Raw genomic sequence first — 17,914 nt, forward strand, 5'->3', positions numbered from 1 at the left:
TTTTAATGATCAACGTTTTGAAATATTGTTTTTTTCTCTTTAACATAATGAACATCATTGGAAGAAACCAGATTTTCTAAAAACTAAAAAAAAGCTATTTATAAAAATGTGTCTTATGCTTTCTTTTAGCAAGTTATTAAAAACCGATTACCTTTAATAAAAACTGGAAAATCACAACTAGAAACTGTGTTGTTTTTATGTGATACTAACAGGATTTGGAGTTATTGTAGTCATATTAAGTTTTTCATTTTGTCAGAAACATAGTTGCAAAGCTACAGGTGTTGTGAATGTGCTATCGCGGCTAACATGTAGCAGTGTCAGACCATGTTCTTTTTATGTAATAATAACAATAATGGAAGTTAGTGTAGTCACAGTAAAATTTATTTTAGCTGTATCCATCTGTATTTATAATATTGCAAAGAAGGTTGGCAGTTTCAGGTATTGTAACTGTGTAAATATATAGCAGGTTGGGAGTTACATGTATTGTGAATATGCTAATGTAACTAAGACCTCTAACATGACTAATGAAGATTTTTCTACTGAGTCACACTCTGAGAAGTTTTTTGTTTTTGTTATTTTGTGCCACACTGCCTTCATTACTGAGCGTCTAAGAAGACTCATTCATCCAGTTAGATTCCATCACAGTAATACGTTTAAAGGTTGTCATCTGGACTTGGTTTTTAAAGTTGAAGACGTTTCACCTTTAATCCAAAAGGCTATGTCAGTTTTGAAATAGCTGGTAAAAGAGCTAGTTTATATGTGCTTATGGGGAGAAGTCAAACCTGAAACTGGATAGTGTCGTCTGCTTATACTACATGGTCAGAAGCCAAGAAAGAAAAAAAAAAAAATTCTCTTAAAAAAGTATGGTGGTCTCAGGTTTATTCCTTCATCCATCTGCAGCAGTGTTCTGAAACCCAAACAAGCCGACCCAGTTACACCTAGGTCATTAACAGCTGAAAGAGATGACCAGGCCTCCCCAACACCAGCTGAATGTAATTGTTTTTTTGGGGGGGTTCCAAAATTAATGAAAAAGTAAACCCTCACTTTTATGATTTTCTTCTAAACATTCATCAATGACAGGATCAATGTCTTGCTAAAAGCAAAGGTCATGGTAACAGGGTTGTGGCATGTGTCATGATGTGGGGCTCATATTTCATGGATAATTAGTTAAAATGTTTGTATATTAAAACAAATATTCCCACAGTTAGGTGCTTTAATAAAACAATATAAAAAAAGTTTAATTTAAACTTTTATTAAACTTTTTATTTGGACATTAGGAGGGGTCGAGGAAAAATTGGATTTTAGGGGGTAATCGAGACTGATTTGTTATTTTCAAAACTGTTTTAACCCTTGTGCTATCTTAGATGACCCCACCCTTACATTAATGTGTTCTCCCTACCATGACAAAGGTGAATAAAGGTGGAAAGATTTCATGTAATCCATTGACATCAGTGAAGTTCACAAATCATTGAAGAAAAAAGGTTCAGCGCCCTGTCTAGTCGGTCTAGATGACCCAACTCCCAATGTTAAAGTGCCTAGGATAGCACTCTTTTCTCTTAATTTCTGTAGATTTGGTCTCAAGACATGCAAGTTTGGTTAAAAACTATGTTTTAGTATTTTGTTTGTGGGCGATTTGAAATATAATGGGTGGGTGGTACATAAATTGCTCTCCAATTCTAAAATGACTTGTACTGGCCTTGCATTTGTTTGTAAATCTAGTTCTGAAAGAGTCAGTGCCTCACACTGCTCTAAACATCCTCTGTGTCTTTCATGCATTGTATGGAAAGACAGACACTGTTCCATGTTGCGATCAGGCTGAAAGCATATGGTGGTAGCTCCTCCCACACGCAGCTGGAGCATCAAGCTTAAGAGGACATTTTTGACAGTCGTCAAGCTAAAAGAATCTTAAGTTTCCAGGAAAAGTGGTGTAAAGAACAGCATTTTGGCCATCAAAAATGCATTTTTTTGTGCTAAAGCAGCAATGCCATGCGGCAAAGGAGAGGCGGTTGATGCCGGTACCTCCATAGACTCTTAAAAGCTCTCAAAATAAATTACTGTTTGTTTTCCTCCCACACTATAACATCTCCTCTTATTTCAAACTTTGACAGTTAACATATTATAAAAGTGCAATTTATTGACAAGACAATAAATGTAAATCTGAAATAAGTAGCACAGTATTAATATGCGTTCCTGTTACTTTCATTCTCGGAAATGTAATTTTACGAAAAAATGAATTAGCCACTTTTTTGCAGTCACTTAGCTATGGAGTCCTATACTGTTCATAATTAAATAAATAAATATTTAATTCAATAAATAAATATGACCCCATGCAAATACACAACCAATAAATCTCTCATAAATATATAAAAAGATTATGAAATTGTGAAAAACCAGCACACTGATTTTAAATTAGCCATTGTATTATTCAATACATTTCATTTTGCTTTAAAAACATGTTCATTATTTTAAAACAGCATTTTAAAATATTCATTTTTAATCATGTTGAATTTTACTATAATCCTGTCTTTTTTCAGAAGCTCATATTTCAAAATCGAATATTTTCCAAAGTAGCTTTGTTTTATTTCATGTTGCTGTTTTTCACAATGGCGTATTTATTTCATGAAAAGCTTTTTCAGCAGAATGGGTCTCTGTCAATCAGTGAAAGTGGGCGGGATCTAAACGCTCATTGGCTGATCCATGGAATTCGACTCATATTCCTCGATACCCGCTCAGTGGTGTGCCAGTCAGAGAGATGATATATTTCAGCGAAATCCGCGAGGCTTTGCTGACATTAGAGGATCAAATAGAGACAAACTATCTGTCTGCTGCAGAAGATGCAAACATCCACAACTCTGTGGTTTGGTCCACACAAACCCTCAAACTACAAAAACAAAGGAGCTCCGGTCGTCAACATCTTTCACACTCCTCATTCTTACGCCATTCACTCACAGCTCACATCGTGACATATGTCGGCTCGCAGGAGGATCGACAGAGTGAGACCAGGCAGCTGTGCAAAGCGGGACAAGCCTGCTCGGGCCTGAACCTTATGATATTTTTCTATTTTCAATGAGAAAATGATTATAATCAGGTCCTCTGGTTTTATTTTTCCCTCTCAAGAAAAATGTTGAACCTTTCCTGCGATGACGTTTCTGACATCCTAACACTCTCCATGTACATTGTGCATCCATGCATTGTTACTGAGATAAGCACAAGCAACCGCTCCATGTGGCTATAAGGCTAAAAACATTAGCTTGTTGCCCCTCCCACACGCGGCATGGTGCGTTCATGAAACTCCAGTTCATAGAAGCTTAGTGGAACTCCAACAACCACTCAGCCTAACTTAGACCACTACTATACGTTCATGAGAAGATGAAAATTACCAAACCGACCACAAAATCACCTGAATTATGCACACTCGCCCAAAGCCACTTTTATCCGCAAATTTAGAACCAAAACTGCCCAATTTCTTGTAACACTGTGGATGTGTTGAGGTGCATACTCCCCCTAGTGTTGAGGGGTGTGCATTGCGCCATCACGTTTGCTGAAGCATCTTCAAACAATATAATCAGGGGAGTTAGGGTGCTGCTGCTCATGTCTGGATAAAGGAATAGCCAATCACAAAAGTGTCTCCGCCTTGTCTAGTTTGATTGACAGACAGACCCATTCTCCTGAAAAAGCTCTTCATGAAATAAATCAGCCATTGTGAAAAACAGCAACATTAAATAAAAACAAAGCTACTTTGGAAAATATTGATTTTGAAATCCGAGGTTCTGAAAAAAGACGTAAAATTATAATATATTCCACATGATTAAAATGAATATTTTTAAAATGCTGTTTTAAAATAATGAACATGTTTTTAAAGCAAAATGAAATATATTGAATAATACAATGGCTAATTTAAAATCAGTGTGCAGGTTTTTCACTATTTCATGATCTTTTTATATATTTATGAGAGATTTATTGGTTGATTGTGTATTTGCATGACGTCATATTCATTTATTGAATTAAATATTTATTTATTTAATTATGAACAGTATAGGACTCCATACTTAGCATCCCCTATGCTACTGCAGATAAAGAAAATCCTGGATCCCCCAGTGACATGGAGTGACTGACGGGACATAACATGACGAAAAACACCACTGAAATACCAAACAAAAAAAAATCCTCACAGCAACAGAATGTGAATAACATAAAACAGTATTAATGATTTGTAAGATGTCTGTGTTTAAATATTACCATCTACATTAAGCTTGATTTGTCACGTCGTGAGGGGGGCTCGAGAGCCGGTAGGACCCAGACGCAGAGACGGGAGGCAAAACGGTTCCAGTACTAGAGGGTTTAATGACCAACAAACAAAAGGCACTGCAGAGCTGGATGACAAAAACCAAACAAAACTCACTGTGGCGTGGCGTGGCGTGGCGTGGCGTGGCGTGAAACAAGGAACATGGCATGAAGACGTGAACACCGAGACGAAGGCTAATGGACCAGCACAGGAGGAAGGCAGAGACAAGACTTAAATACAGACAGGGCAGACAAGGCACAGGTGAAAACGATCAGGGCAAATGGGGACCAAAGGAAGTAAAACTCAAGAAACAAGACAAGACAGGAAACCTTTCAAAATAAAACAGGAAACAGAACCAAACAAGACAGAACAAGAACCAAGACGAAAAACAAGACACAACAAACTCAAACCATGACATGATTCATGCTGCTTGCAGCAAAATAAAAAGACCTCCAGTGTTTTATTGCTTTGATATTTTCCAGGTCTATGTAAAGTAAATGAACTTATTTTGAAAATTGTTTACATAAAAATGACAATTGTATCGCTTTCACCTACATAGGTCACATAGCTGAGTAGTTATCTATAAGTACTTTATTTTAAAATTTTACTTTCCATATTGTTTTAAGGACAAAAGATGTGTTTTTGCTGCCATTGGCTGATTTGGAACCCCTGCCCCCTAAAGTCCTGTGCATGTTCCTGGACGTATAGGGTTAATATTATACTAGCAATATTTACTTGTGAAAAAAAAAAAAAACATTCCATGGGCATAATCAGTCAGAGAGAATTAAATTCCCAAATTCAAATTGTTTAAATATGTGAATCCTTATTATTCACTCTGTGCAATCTGCAGCAAACACTAAAAGTTGAAATTGAGTATTAAGAGTTAATAAAAATTAAAAGTTTAAGTTGTATTGATTAACTATGTCCCACACTTTTTACAGAATTTCTGTTCATTCTGTGATGCTTTATAACATTTTCACATACTACACAAGATTCGCAAGGGAAAAGTACTATAATAGTAGTGGTACTAGTATAATAGTAGTAATTGAAAATCACAAGAATAAGATTCTTTAAGAACTTGCTGTGACTGGGATTTGATCTAATCTAAGCAACTGAAAATTCCGATAACCAGTTTTAACAGGACTGTGAACCACATCTATAAATGGTAACGCCTTCAAATGAGAAAAGAAAGCAAATCAAACAATGGAAAACCAGCTAAAGATTTGGATCATTTGCTTAAACTTAGATGAGTAAACTCAAATTAGAATGAAAATAAAATTATAACTCGAAATGTGATACTATGTTTTATGTTTAGCCATTTTTGATTTCTGTACTAAACAACAAACTTTTTATTTTGCTGCAGAAAGATTTTCTGTGGGAAATGGGAATTTTCTGAAGCTGAAACCATATGGCAACCCCTTTAGTGTGATATTTGTGTGAATATTAGACAAAGATTGTCATTTATTTAGGTTGAGGTTTGAAGGGGGTGGTAAGCTAGCAGCAGAGCATGTAAACAGATAGCTGATTGGAAGGGGTGGGCGGACTCTGCACAAAAGGTTCGGCCCACAACTCAGAGGCAAAGTTCTAATGAACTACTTCTGCTTTGCAGAAACTATGTCTTAGAACACACCACAGGTATTTTGATTTTGTTTAAAAATTGCATAATCATAATTAAAAGACCACTGGGAATGTGGGCAAAACTTCTGCATAAAAAAATGGATCAATCTCGAGAATATTGATGTGGAAAAGAATTTCGGACTCCGCCAACAACTTGTAAGCATGACACCTATCTCAGTCTTTTATGGGTCTAAAAGCAAACACAGAAAGGCTCCTTTGTGATGTGTCTTGACTGTGTGCTGCTCGACTTTTAACTAGTAATAGAAGAGAGCATATCTCCCTGATTCTCACATCACTCAACTGGGTGCCTGTGTTTTATAGAGTTCATTAAAAAATTATTTTGTATATTTTTAAATGCTTACATGGTCTTGCCACCCCACACCTTTATGAGCTTCTTCACCTCTATTCCCTCTCGTGGTCCCTCAGGTCAGCCGACCTGCTGTTCCTGTATGTACCGAGGTCCAGGAGGAGGCTCAAAGGGGATAGGGCTTTCTCTGTTGCTGCTCCTCACCTGTGGAACAACTTCCCTCTGAACGTGAGAGTTGCCTCCTAACTGTCCACTTCTAAAACCCGCTTTAAAACCCCTTTTTATTTTCTGGCTTTTAACCCCAGCAAGTCTTAGTTTCTTTCTGAATTCTTATTGTCTTTGAACTGTATTATGTCAAATTGATGCCAGTTTGTTTTTAAAAAGATGTACACTTTAATTTCAGATGTAGTTGTTTTAAAGTGCTTTATAAATAAAGTTGGGATGGTATGGTAAAGTGTTTAGCGTATCATCTCCCTAACCCCCTCTCTTTTGTGAAAATACCTTTTGGTGTGATATTAGAGTGAATTTTTATAAATAGGTCGTCATCTTTTTTTATGACTGCACAGTCGATCCTTTTTTATTGTTAGTTACGTTCTAAAAATAACCAGCGATAGGTGAAATCTGTCAAGTCGAACTTTAGAAGTTTTAAGGCTGTATATCCCTCACTACACACTTTATACATTTTTAATAAAGACATAAATATTTTGTACATTTTTCTCTCTTGTTTAAAATCTCAAAGCTCAAACCCTCATAGAATAAGTCCAGTATTATGACTGATGCCAAATTGGAAAATCTACATAAATCTTTTATTGTGAGCAAACTAAATGCATTCTATACACCAGACATGGCACAAAGGTGAATGATTAACAGTAGTCTACAGCCAATCACAATGCACCAAAAAAACAAAACGAAAACAACGCTGAATTGTACTGAAAAATATCTGCTAGACCACGAAAGGTGAACAACAAGATAGCGAGAGGCTGCTGTATTCAGACTTCACCATATTCACGTTACAGGCAGTTGTAGTTTTTCCTACAGAGCTCCACTCATTTGTTGTTTTCTCTGAACTGACCGCATCCTTAGCACATTGTAAGGCCTGGTACACAGATCTCTGGCAAAAATAATTGTAATGCTTTTAGGCCATTTATCCTCAAGAAAACTTTATAATGTATCATCAAGAATGATAGTTTATGTAAACTTCAGCCTAAGTGAACCTTTTGTAAAACTAAATTTTTGGGTTTACTTCAGTCCATAGTAAAACATAATTTTTACATACCTAAATGTCACAGCACATACTGTACTTTCACAACCATAAGGCGCCCCTAAGAGTCGTACATTTTCTACAAATGGACAATGCGCCCAATCGTGCGGTGCGCTTAATTTGTTGTTGCGTGACTTCGACAAAGAGGACATAGGAGAGGACAGCATGAGAATGTTGAGGAGGGAAGTATGGACGATACTAGTCAAGAAGACCCAGCTGAGTTTCCAAGGAAACAAGGTGAAGTGGCCCGAGTTGGAAGACCGCCTGGAGCGATTGATTAATGATCAGAGAACAGCTGGGAGAAGTGTCTCTACACTCAGAGAAATGAAAAAGTGCTGTAGTATTATTTATGTAAAGTATTTATGTTGAAAATATTAAATCAATTCACTTTCCGTGATATAAACAAGGGTGTTACATCGCATTTAAATAACAATAGCAATTTGGGTAATATTCAAAAATGTTTAATAAAATTTATTTAACACAGTCAATTTTTAAAAGGACAGTTGTCCCAACAAGCTTTCCGTTCATCTGACGCATGCGCATTACGCAATAAAATTCAGCAAGAAGACAGCAGCCGCCATTTCTCGACGACTCCTCTAGTAGTGTGCTCAAGAATTTTCATCGAGTTTCTGGTAAGTACTTTAAGTGTAACAAAAATATAAATGAAAACGATGTATAAAATTTTTACATTGGGGATTAATAATCAAGATAGTGACAAGCACTGTTGATTTATGGAAAAAAAACGAGGGCGGGAACATTTTGAAACGTTAGCTAAATACTAACGGTACACGTAGTTGATCGAACCGTTTCGGTAGGGCAAATTCGGTTTGGATCACTTTTGTACCGCTTCGTTTTGGAGGTTATTTTGTTTATCCCCTCGTCCCCCAATGCATAAACTTTGTGCCGAGACGAAACTAATGTTAAGTCCGAGTTCCCGCCGAGACGCTCATGTCTGCGCTCGCGCCAGTTTAGGAAGGGGAGGAGGCCAGAGCGTAGCAGTGCAAGTGAGTGTAGCTCTTTAGGCGTCTGCTGCTGAGTTCACCGTATAAGTTTTAAGAGTTTTGCCTTTTACGCGTCATTACCGCGTTAACGCAAATGTTTATAACGGCAGAAATTATTTGTAACGCTGGTTAATTGTGCGTTAGAACTGAGTCTGTTTGTTGACCCCGTATTGAAGGAAGAAAACCGCGAACACGTCAGTTTCTGTGCGCGCGGGTTAACTCCTCTGCTCAGCGTCAACCCGAACGCAAAATGGAGGCGGGCGGCTCCTGCCTCACTTCAAAGAACTCTGCACACCTGCTCCCACCGTTCTCCCTCACCCTCCTCAAACAAGCCTGCTTAGTTCTCTCATGGTAAGCAGGCACATAGCGGTGGCCTATATTTTGAGTTTAGGATATCAGCAAAAAATAACTTTAAGATAAAATGTATTAAAATTTTTATCGCTTGATATCTCTCTCTCTCTCTCTCTCTCTCTCTCTCTCTCTCTCTCACTCACTCACTCACTCACTCACTCACTCATCGATGATGATATATATAGATAGATACACACACTAATCTTTTATCGTCTTTTTCTTGTCTAGATCATGTGGACACGCAAAGAGTCTTCTGCAATTGTATCTAAAAGGTATGAGCTACTATATTTTCTTTAAGGACATGAGCATCACACTGTGAGACTTCTATGGTAATCTGTATACTGGTATTCCGTTTGAGATTGAATTACTCCGTGTTTCAGGTAAATGCCGAGTTCACCCCCATTACCACTGGTGTCCACCTTCATGATAGCATTGCATCAGCTCATGTGTTTGAATACACCCACATCTGCCGAACAGCATGGACCTCTATTCTGTTCACAAGTTCCTCAGTTATGTTTTTTTTTTTTTTTTACTTATAGACAATCTAGGTATCATACATGAAATTACAAACAGTAACCATATAATCAACATTACATCTCTCAGTTATAATGAGGAAATTTACATCCGCGATTCCCCATTTCCCATGAGTCTTAGGGGCTAAAGGCGGGTCTAACCCCTGGCTCGCCACACTGTTGTCAGTGTCTTGAGTATGAGCAGCAGTGGATGGAGGGGGAGAGCATCTCTCCTTCCACTTGTGTCGCGGCAGCATTATGGTGGTAACGGGGCTGGTTAAAAAAACACACCAGTAAAATAAAGCAGCGGCGCCTGAAAAGAGCGCGCCTCAGCGCGGCGCGTGCGTCAGAAGTTTCCTTCCACAACAAACACTGTTGCTCTGCGGATGCCTCTGCGCTCCGCACTCGCCAAGCGGGCTCTTTGTCTCCCCTTCCTATCTTCTCCGACACCCCTGGCCAGGGCGGCTCCAAGGAGGAGCGCTTCGTCCCCATTGCGCCGGTGGACCGAGCGAATCGTGTCTGTGCAGAGCAATCGGACTTAATACTGAACGTTTTGTGGATGAGGAGCGGATGAGTTGTTACGTGTGGGAGCCATCAGACTGCCATCGGCCCCGCAGCTCTATGTGAACGAGCAGCAGAACATGTCTCCAGCTCACACGGAGGCTGTGAGCTTTTCAATGCGAAATTCCGCTCAGTCCAACCCATGCTCTGAGTCCGCAAGTATGTTCATGGTGGCCGTCAATTAAATCCATAAATTAGCCGCGTCACTGAATAAGCCGCAGGGCTGCAAGCGCAGGAAAAAAGTAGCGGCTTATAGTCAGGAAATTACGGTAGTTTGTGAAAGTTTCTTTTGTGTGTGTTTTCACAGAACACATCTGTTGAAAAACGAAGAGAATGCATCCTGAAAGCGGTTTGTCTTTACCTCAATGAAAGTCCTGATGACCTGATAAAGGAGTCCCTGGTAAGTGTCAAATTTGTATGACATGAATCCTTGGGTGTAACATTTCTTCACTTAGAAATGTTAAGACTATCTTCATACAGGTTTTGTATTTAGCTCCATAAACAAATAAAACTCAATTTTTCCTAGAAAGCTCGGAATTTAAAGCGTGCTTAGAAAGTTTGGTGGTCAATCATCCAGCAATTTACATTATTTCTTACAGGTTTTTAGTCCAGATCTGGGGTAAATATCAGGAGGATTATTTTTATCTAGGCTGAAAAAAGTCATGATGTAGGTAAAGCTTCTTACATATAAGTATTTTCTAGTTGTTGTTTTTTATTATTGTAGTTGATTTTGTATTTGGGTTGTTGGTAAATGCCATAAAAAATTTGAACTTCAATCAATTTTTTTTAATATATATAACGTGACTGTAAGACTATCTGAAACACACCTAAAACACATCTTCATAAGTAATTTATTTTAAATCCCTGCTTTAGGATGCTGATCTAGAAGCGGAGCAGGCAACGAATGAGCAACTCGACATGGTGATCCACGTCATTCAACCTGAAGGAGCTTAGCCCACAGATGACCCCGCGGAGGTGAACATTTTCATAGATGGGGTGGAAGTGCTGCAGGATGTAAAGGACGTGGCGTATGGTTGCGCTTTCCTCCTGGGGCTCATCTACTGCCTTAATTCGGAGTTCCCCAGTAAGCTGAAATACATGTTTGAATTTATTCAGAAAGTATTGATGGACATGGATGGACAAAAACTGTCACCCAAGTTACAGGTCCTCAAAGGTAAACTATATGAGTAAAGGAAAGTTCACAATGTTCCTAAAGCATAATGCTTTGGATTTCTCACAGTTGGAGTTCAGTTAACGTGTTACCGTTTCTGATTGTTAATCGTTTTATCACCTCACCAATGCACTTTGGTATTTTGTATTATTTTGTTGTTTTCATGTGTCTACACATAAAGGGAAATAACGGGAAAAGGCAACAAAGACGGACACGCACTAAAGAAGACACAAACTCAAAAAGGCACTTTGTCAGGTCCGTTTGACAGTTGACTTGTGTTTGCCCTTAAATTTGTTATAAATAAAAAATGTGAATGTCAAATGATTAAAGTTGTGCTTATTGAAGTCCTACAACATGATTACAATTAAATTTAGTATTGTTAAAAATTAATAACTTTTACTTAATAATGTTAAGTAAATTCAATCTGATTGCTTAATTCAACGCAACAATGTTGAGTAAATTCAATGATTAATAAATCCAACGCAACAACTTTGAGTAAATTCAATATAATGATTAATAAATCCAACGCAACAATGTTGAGTAAATTCAATATAATGATTAATAAATCCAACGCAACAATGTTGAGTAAATTCAATACAATGATTAATAAATCCAACGCAACAATGTTGAGTAAATTCAATATAATGATTAATAAATCCAACGCAACAATGTTGAGTAAATTCAATATAATGATTAATAAATCCAACGCAACAATGTTGAGTAAATTATACATAATAGCACTATGTAAACTTACAATAACTGTGTAATGTAGCACTTATTCAAGATAGTATGTTGAATTTTAGTCATTCAGTCTGTCTCAGATTTAAACAAAATTGTTTTGTGGGACCGGTTCTTTTCTTTGAGTGTACAGTCACCATTTGATTGAAAGCAGTAACGCTTCCAGATGAAAGGAAACTTGAAAATTTTCAAGGAGGTCCGTCTTTGTGCTTTCGTTTCATGAAACGGTCCCATCTTTCCATCCAGGCAAGGACCACGGTGGCTCAGCAACTTCCGGCGGATTACGATGAGAAGCTGTCCATCTTCCGCTCCTTTTACTAAGTCTAAGTCTTTTACTAAGACTGGGATGCAGAGCCGGTTGAGAGAGAGAGACGCCGCAATTTGTAAATGGATTGTAGATGCCTGGGCTAACGTGTCTGCTTGCTCTGTCCTTCGAGCTTTTGCAAAAGCCAGCATCATTCATGAGAAGCCACACGGCAACGAGACGGACAATGATGAAAGCGAAGCTGGCGTGTTTGATAGAAATTTGCTCCCACTGCCTTTTTTAAAACACTAGCATGCATGTTTTACCGGTATGTTTTAACATGCCCACGCTTAAAACCTGGTGCGCGTTTGTATGTGTCAAATACAAAAAAGGACCCATAACTGAAACTGCGCCCTATAATCCAGTGCGCCCTATTGTCGTGAAAATACGGTAAGTGACTTTTGTTGATAGCAAGAAGTGGAATACTTGTTGACAAAAGTGAGCTGTTGTTGACATTCATGCATAAGCTTTAGGTCTGACTGTATCTTATAAGTGCAAGTGCCTTATTAAATTGAGGAGAAAAGAATGCCAGATTCATCTTTTACTGAAGTGATAGTACCAAACAAAAACCCCTTTGATGGGCAAGCATGGATCTGCGTTTCGCAATAGACTGCTACCTATGGGATTGGCACTTATAAATGGCATTTTTGTGGGTTCATGAAGATCAATTTATTTTTGACAATGATCATGCATGTACAGAATTTCCTTTAAAAAGGGAGGTAGATATTTCCTTTTTTTAAATTACTGTGTAAAAGATCTAAATCTTCATTTTAAACTGTGTTTTGTGTTTGTTAATATTTGCACAATATTTCTTTGTGAATTGTCTGCAAAACATAAAAAAGTGCATTTTTAAAAATAATAAAAAACGATAAAAATACTTATTATTTTATTACATTTTCTTTACTAACTATAAAATATCCAATCACTTCCTAATGCTTGTCTGACTATGACGTCAATCATAGATTCTGTTTTATGAACTTCACATGTTCTAAGCAGGGGCATTAACTAAGTAGTGTGATGTTAGAAAAGAAAAGGTATGCTCATTGTGGTCTTATTTTGAAAGAGTTGTTTAACCTACTCTGCCATCCCTGGGAACACAATTCCCTTGTCACTTCTCCATCCATCCATTGTTAAACTTGCTCATTCCTGCAGGAGAATGCTGGAGCTAACCACGCTAATGTTGGGTGATTATGGGAAACACCCTCTATAGGTCGCAAGTTCATTACATTCACACCTTAGGGACAATTCTGGATAACGAGAGCACAAGAAGATTGTTTTTGGATTGTTTTTAGATTGCATTGGGAGAAAGCCAGAAGACACAGAGAACATGTAAAAACATAAAAAGGAACCAGCCAGGTTGAACCAGGGCCTTCTCAATGTGAGAAAAAAGTGCCAACCACTACATCACTGTGCAGCCTCCAAACACATCTTTATAACATCATCTTGCACCTCATTTATCTTGATACAGCTTTACTATCGCTTTAATTCGCTGGATTCTTCTTTTTTTTAATGGCAGGAAAGACTTTCAGAGTAAAAGCAACCTGAACAATTTTGACTCAATAACAGTAAAGGTCACAGTAATAACAGGAAGCAGCTCTGATGATTAACACTTAAACTCAGGTGTCAGCAAGGTGATAGTAGAACCTTAGGTTGACTTTGGGGCAGCACCACGTAAACTAAAAAACATCAGATGTTAAAGCATTAACTGAAGAAAAATATCACATAATATCTTCCAGACTATCCCACCATCCAAAATCATGCTTCATAGGTTAATTGGTCACCCTAAATTATCCATAGGTGTGAATGTGAGAGTGCATGCGTGTGTGATTGTGACTGTGCGACATACTGGTGACCTGTCCAGGGTGCCCCCTGCCTTCACCTGCAAGTGGCCGAGATGGGCTCCAGCAGCCCCGTGACCCCGAAAGGGATAAAATGGATTGAAAATGAAGATGAATGAATCTTCCAGGCATGTGGCTTTTTTTTAATCCATTTTTTCTAACGGCCGCTAGGGGTGCTCAAGCAGAAAGGGTAAGAGTGAGACAGGGGGAATACGGTATTTGTGTCAAGGAAGACACAAGTTTAATGTAAATTTCTGCTTTGTGAATGAATAGCACGAACAGACCCTCATCATGGAAAATGCAAGAAGAAATGCATATGATGCAGCTTGTGTGTGGTGAAGACTATCTGATGCTATTCCAATCCGACACTGAGGAGGAAGACTTCCATGGTTTCAGTGCACAGGAGGAAAATGAAGAAAGCTCTCAGTGACTTTTATGTTTATGTTTTTTCAAAACAGCCCTGTTAGTGTTGTGTTACGGTAGGTCAGTGTTGTGGAAGATAACTTCTGCCGCACAGGCTGCACTTGCCTCTGCGCGGAGGTCTCAAATATTAGCAAATATTAGCAAATATTAACAAATATTAGCATTTCCAACAACCATCAAAATATATGAATCAGCTGAAATTTTATATTCGGTGCCCATTACACCTAAAACCCAATTTACAGCCCCTGAATACCTTCTTTTTCATGTTTTTAGACTATGAGAGAAAGCCAGAGTGCCTGGATGCACATAAACCAACAGAATGTTCAGAATCCACCCTGGAAAACTGGGATTTGAACCAGGACCCTCTTATAATAAAGCATTAGTGCCAACCACCACAATGTATGCCATACTGATATTGTTCTAGTCAAAGTAATAAACCAAGAATAAAAGGTGCTGATAGTTATGTGAACAAGAACAGATGTGTTTTTCATAGCTTAACTGTTTTTATTCTCATTAAATAAAGAGTTCATGTATTTAGTTCACCACAAAATAATTTAAATCTGTTATGTTGTAGTTTCAAGAGAAAGAAAGAATTACGATTTAAAAAAACCTGCAGTAACTCACCTCTAAGAAGGAAAGCAAGATTGTTTAAATAAACTGTGGATCCATCAAAAATAAATGTATATGTAAATACATCAATCTTGTGCCAAAAAGCTGCTGGAGGACATTCACTGAACAACAAAAGCTTAACAGCGGCTTTAAATGGATTTAACAGCACAGATTTTTTTTCACTATCTTTTGTGAATGTTGCAATGTACCAAAGAAGAAGGGTTTCATGATTTCAATCATCTTAAGATTGAATGTACAGTATGTTGCTGATTGACGAAGACAAAGTGCTGTTAAAATGTTCTGAATTGTTTCTAATAGCCCTGTTCAAAACAAAATCTGGAATAATCAAGACTGATAAAGAAGCACTGAAAAACCTCAGGGTACTGTGCTGTCTGTTTTCTCTCCTGGAGTTGAGAAGGCCAAGCATCCGAGAAAACACTCTCATGTGGAAAAAGCAGGCAGCATTGTAAGAATTTTGTTTGACTTAGATTTTTCCAGTGCATTGAGCATGATCCAACCTCTCTGCTGCAGCTCAATGAGACACAGGTGGTTGTCTTGACAAACGCTTGGATTATTTACTCCCAGAAAGACACACAGAATGTGAGATGGAGGAGCTGTGCTACTGAAAATGTAGTCAGTGTTGCAGGAACTCCTCAGGGGATCTACTTTTCCTGTGTCTGTACAACTCGAGTATACCTCAGTCTGTCAACAGAGTCCCATCGTAGAGAAGACTCCCTTCTGTACTTGTAATTTTCACTAATTAACATTTATACAATCTGAATTGTAATAATAATTTAAAAATTATTATTACAAACTGCTCTACACTTGGATTCAAGTGAATGCTTCATTACTAAAATGCCTCCGTAATTTAGGTAAAGTGTTGGCAATGATATAGATTATAGGCACCTAATGTTCCTACCCCACTTTATTTCCTAATGGATATCAGCCTCAAGAAACAAAAGTTTGTTTTATTATTGCACAAGTGGTTTAAATTTATTTTTTGTATCATGCTAGTATTTAATGAAATGAAGAAACATAAATATGCAAAAAAGAGAAAACTGAGTTAAGTGGAAAGTCTTTGAAGCGAGCATCATCGTGAGATAGGTCTAAAACAGGGGTCAGCAACCTGCTGTTCTGGAGAAACGTGTGGCTCTTTCATCCTTGTGCTGCGGCTTTATGTGTTTCTGTAAAATAACTATGATGTTCTAAGATTGTCGTGGTGCCCTTAACAACATCGGGTAGTGCGAGCGGGCACGAGGAAGAGAGCAGCGTGAGCCCCCGGAATGGGGTGTGTCTGCAGCTATGAACGCCGACGAGAGTCTGTTATGGGATGGAAAGTTCTTCCAAAAAGACAGTCAGTGGCAATCTCGTAGGCGACACATGAGCGCCCCAAAAAAGTTTTTTTTCCTAGACTAAAACCACCTATTTCCGTGTAATTAAATTTCCGCCCCTACTATTCTGTCAACTTGCTGCCATGATGACCGTATATTGCGCTGTTTGTGTAGAACAGGCTGGGGGGGGGGGTTGCACGCGGGGGAAAACAACTTGGAGCTGCAGAGGATGTGAACAGGTAGAGCGGCCGGGGCGGGGCTTAGATCATGCAACAAAGACAGAAGAGTCTATTCATGGTTGTGGAAAATGGACAAAAGATCAAAAGAAACATCACACTCATAAATTATCAAAATAAATATCCTTACAGCATTCTGAATCAATACAAGTCACCAAATGAACTATAGCAATATATCGGCGATGCCTGAACCATGGGCTGGACAGGTCATCTGTGAGACCCGTACACTCTGTACTTAAATCTGTTACTTATGTCCAATTGTTCCTCTCCATTTATGGGTTTTTTGATATCTGCGTTTTTTACACCCACAAGATAGGCAATACTCTTTCTTTTCAAATGCTCATCAGTCCTATATCATCAGAGGCCAGATTAATTCACATTTTAATTTTTGGTTCTGTCCTAAAATACAGTGCTTTTGGGGAAATATCTGCGAGACACTTAGCTGCATTTTAGGAGTCAAATTACCTTCTCAACCTTGCAAGCCCGACGCCTCAATCTGGTTTTTCCCACCCTGCCCCACCCACTGTATCACCTTGATTCTGAGATGTGCTTTACCACCTTAAACTTGAAAAGACAAGATTTACTGTGAGACAATCAGAACATATATCGTAAAAAGTATTGAGACGGTTTTTAACCTTCTTTAATCTACCATCCACTCATGTGACAGAATGAAGCCTTTTTTTCTTTGCTTTTTTTTCCCTTTCCTTAAGTGTGTATTGATATGTTTGCACTTTACTTGTTCTTTTTTAAATATTATTTACATTATGCCTATATTGTGACTGATTTTGTTATCTTTGTTATTTTTTATTTATATATAAATACAGATAGATCTATTCCTGTTTCTCTTTGTTTATCACTTTTGTACTTTTTTTTTTTACTAAATTGATTTTGTTGTGTATGCAACTGAAAGGGGGTGGGGGACTGGGTTCTGAATTTGTTTTTATTATGCTTAAAACTGAATAAATACATAAAACACTAAAAGCACGGATTGCAGTGCTTTGTAGTGGGCTCAGATAAAAATGAGGGGAGCACTGCAGTTGCGCAGCGGCTAATGCATGGAGCATCAGCCAAAACGCTTTGGGCAAAGCAAGCCTAAGTTCTGTGGAACCTTACAGCAATAGATTAGTTCAGCAACCTGATGGATCAGAGTGAAGTGTACAACGGTGAAATACGTGTTTACTTCCGCATGTGAGAAAGTGGAGCTGCAGCTATAGTGCAGATTGTCATGAAAATAAAGCATCTTAGCCACATTAATGCGCTCACCATCATCATGTCATGCTATCTCATCACACTTGTTTCTGGAAAAATGTGCTTTTTTAAACCCCCTTCATATTTGAAGCACTTGTTCAAACACTGTTTAGACTCCTAA

At 38.1% G+C, this 17,914-nt stretch overlaps 1 protein-coding gene across 4 annotated transcripts in view; it reads left to right on the forward strand.

Annotated features, from left to right (window-relative positions):
* LOC101160457 (protein phosphatase 1 regulatory subunit 29) overlaps positions 1–17,914 on the forward strand; it is a 450,803-nt gene that overhangs the window by 239,362 nt on the left and 193,527 nt on the right. The window contains exon 3 of one of the 4 annotated variants that reach the window (XR_013653967.1): positions 6,329–6,437. The exons of the other annotated variants lie outside the window; for them this stretch is intronic. The gene's annotated coding sequence lies outside the window, so the exon portion shown is untranslated. The remainder of the gene's footprint in view (positions 1–6,328; positions 6,438–17,914) is intronic. 4 annotated transcript variants of the gene reach the window in all.

Source organism: Oryzias latipes, chromosome 1 (genome assembly GCF_053564925.1).
Source record: "Oryzias latipes strain Hd-rR chromosome 1, Olatipes_Hd-rR_3.1".
In the NCBI taxonomy this organism is placed as follows: domain Eukaryota; kingdom Metazoa; phylum Chordata; class Actinopteri; order Beloniformes; family Adrianichthyidae; genus Oryzias; species Oryzias latipes.